This window comes from Manis pentadactyla, chromosome 2, assembly GCF_030020395.1.
Source record: "Manis pentadactyla isolate mManPen7 chromosome 2, mManPen7.hap1, whole genome shotgun sequence".
Taxonomy (NCBI): Eukaryota; Metazoa; Chordata; class Mammalia; order Pholidota; family Manidae; genus Manis; species Manis pentadactyla.
In genome coordinates this window covers 176240076-176243453 of record NC_080020.1, presented here as the reverse complement: position 1 = coordinate 176243453, position 3378 = coordinate 176240076, and positions in this window count along the sequence as shown.

Below are 3378 nucleotides of genomic sequence, written 5' to 3'. Positions count from 1 at the left end.
GCATTATTCCAGTGGCTTGGGAGCTAGAACAAATTTTTGGGGGGAAGATCAGTTTTGGATGGGTTTTGGAAGAGTAGATATCTAACTAAAGGAGTAAAGATGTCAAGTAAACAGCCAAATGTACCAGTCTAGGCTGGAGGTATGAATTTCAAACCTTCATGAAGCAAGAGGGTCTGCCTTCATTAGCTGGGATTTTGTCCTACTTACACTAAAACAAGCAGGGAACAACAAATTATCCATTTCCACAATTAGCTTTTAGAACTGGATGGTCTGGTTTTGATCACCCAATTGTAAATAACAGATTGCATCCATCTGGGGCTCTACCCAGGCTTCAGACTGCGATTGTGTTCAATTCAACATCCAGAGGAATTGCTCTACTGTTCTGTAGCACACTGAAATGTGATCTAGAAATACAGCAGTATCCAGTTTTTAACTGATGTGATATCAGTAGTAAGTCAGAAGATGCAGCTGAAGCTGAAAGATCTCCTCAGGATCCACGTATCTTAGGAAGCCACTCATAGATGCTGTAGGCCTTTGTTATAGGATCTCGTCAAGAAAATAAAGTGAGAAGAAATTATAATATTATTCAACTATTTTAAAATTGTTTCTGTGCCTTTTTCAGGCTTTTTTCCCTTTTAAGAAAAAACATAAGGGTCAAAGTCAAGGTCAGAGGACCTATGGCAGTCTGTGGTGGTTGTGATGGGTATGCTTGTGAGGTCTCCAGTCTCAGCCTTGCTATCTCTGGCTCCTAAAGCTTGGTTTGGGTACCAAGGGCAATACTAGGGTTTCCTGAATACAACTGTAGCTTGAAATGAAAGCTGACACAAATGACAATTTGACAGCTGTGGCAATCGTGCTGCCTCCTCAAACTTAGGAATAATCATTTTCCATATTCCTACCAGCACTCAGCAAACAACTTTTCCACTATCTTTTTCACCTTGGCCAACTTTTAATTTACATTCCTTTGGATACTAATGAAGCTGATCATTTTCTCAATATATTATTAATTGGCTGTTCTTATTTCTTCTTTATGCCCTGTCACCTTCAATGGAAATTTTTGGTATGTGTAGTCTATTGGTTTTACTTCTAGCAGAGCATGAATTGCATTTCCCTACTCTGGAAGAGCTTCCATTTTTTCTGTCCTATTCTAAGTGGTCTCTGAATACACCCTTAGTACTCTATTATATTTCACTTCTGATGGTAGCAGCCTTTACGTATGTCCTAAGATGTTTTAAGCAAGCTAATTTGTTGACCTCCTCCCTAGGAATTGCCAACAGTAGTCAATGAAGAAAGCTTCATTCTAGTATTCTCCAGTATTGATGCATTCACTCCATTTGTGGGGATTGTGTGACTCAACCAAGATATCCGTGGTCATAGCCTTCTCTGTATGGCCTCAGGACATGATATATCTGCACAGAACTATTTACATTTTAGCTTTTGCACTTGGAATATGCAGTCTTCAAAAGTGAATGCCTGAAACCAAAACACCCAACTCACTCTCTGGACACCTGATATCTTCCTAAGAGAAACATTGGACTTGGTGGGTGGATGAGGGGCTAGATGATAAGGAAGTGACCGCTAGGGCCCCTGGAGGTTATAAATGCTCCCAAATTAAGGATTTCTGGGGGAAATAAAAGCTGTTTTAAGCAGACCAATCACACCCTTGCTGTCACCCTCATTTAAGTATTTCCCAAATAGCTAATAGCAAACTACCACAAGCCCTACAAACTCATCTGGAGTTGTGGCTGTCTTTGTTCAGCTGGGAGAGTTGTAAAAATAATCTGCCTCCACCATCATACAGAGCCTACACGGTTCTGTACTGTCTCGTCTCAGCTCCACAGTCTTGCTGGGGTTATAGCTGCTGTCACCCTGGTGATTGCTGAGACAAAACTATTCCAACCACAGGTACCCCAGCACCACAATTTAGGTAATGCCATAAATGGATTAATAGATAAATGTAGTATTCTTTATAAGCTCTTAGGATGCTGTTGATTCCTTGCTGAGAGCAACTGAATAAAATCCACCTTTGATCACCACAGTAGAAAGGATAGAGTGGTAGAATCTCAACTGAGAATAGTTCTGCATTAAATTGTCACTGACTGGTGCTAAACTAGAGGAAAAAAAGTGGTTGACACTTTGGATTCAGGAAGTCACTTTTCAGTTTGGGAGCTGAAGCTTAGAAATGCCCTGATAGGACATCAATGGGGCCCAGGGAACCTCCCCAGTCCAGTGAGTCCCACAGTGAGGTCTCTCCCTGTATTCCCCATTCTGCAGCTTAAAGCCACTTCATTCAGTGGCATTAAGTTGATCTTCATCCTTGTGTGCAGCTTGAAAACATTCTCCCTCTACCCATCTCTGAATCTATGCCAACAAAAGAAAGTGTGCGTGTGTATATGTACGTATTTTTTGCAAACATATATATGTCTACATATATATGCTTGTAAAATTTTGTATTTTCCCCTTAGAATAAAAAAAATAAGTTTTCTGCCAAACTTGCCAAATGTTTAAAATCTGCAGGATAGTTTATCACCCAAGCATAGGTGTCCAGTGGGAAGCATAAATCTCATAATTTCCCCTTCCTATGATCAAAGCTGATTCAAAATGCTGGTTGTAGAGTTCTCAAGTGAAGAGCAGAATCTGAAAACTCCAAATCAGAAGACAGAGCTGGAGCTTCTTAAAAAATTCCTGAATTTATGTGCATCTTTGGATATGTCTTTAGGATGAGCAGTCACCAGTCTGATACTGGAAATCCTGAGAAGTCTTAAGATGTTTGACTTTTTTAAGTGGGCTATGGTGTCGCTTAGAGAATGTGACAAGTTTATGAATAATAATAAGTTATTACTCGGGTGCCTGAGGGGCTTTCCTAACTGCTCTCACCAAGCAGAGGGTCACTTTTCTGCCTTCTCTTTCTTTCTCCTTTCTTCCTCATTCACATTTCCCAACTGTTGAACTCTGCAGTTAATCAGTTTTCCATCAGTTGACTCCTCTTGGAATGCAAACCACACGCAGTGTGTCTTCTGCAAATTTGAGGTGCCAGCCTGACACACTCATCTTCCTCAAGTTCTTTTTTGTGCCTCATTATTTTTACCTTAATCCTTCTCTATGCTCTTCCTTTCTTTTTGCGGATCTGAGTGTCTGAACTCAGACACTTTCTTCTTATGGCTGTATTATTTTCTTTCTTTCTCAAGACTTCTTTTTTTTTTTATTAAGGTATCATTGATATACAATCTTATGAAGGTTTCACATGAGTAACATTGTGGTTACTACATTCACCCATATTATCAAGTCTCCCCCACATACCCCATTACAGTCACTGTCAGCATAATAAGATGCTATAGAGTCTCTACTTGTCTTCTCTGTGCTATACTGTCTTCCCCA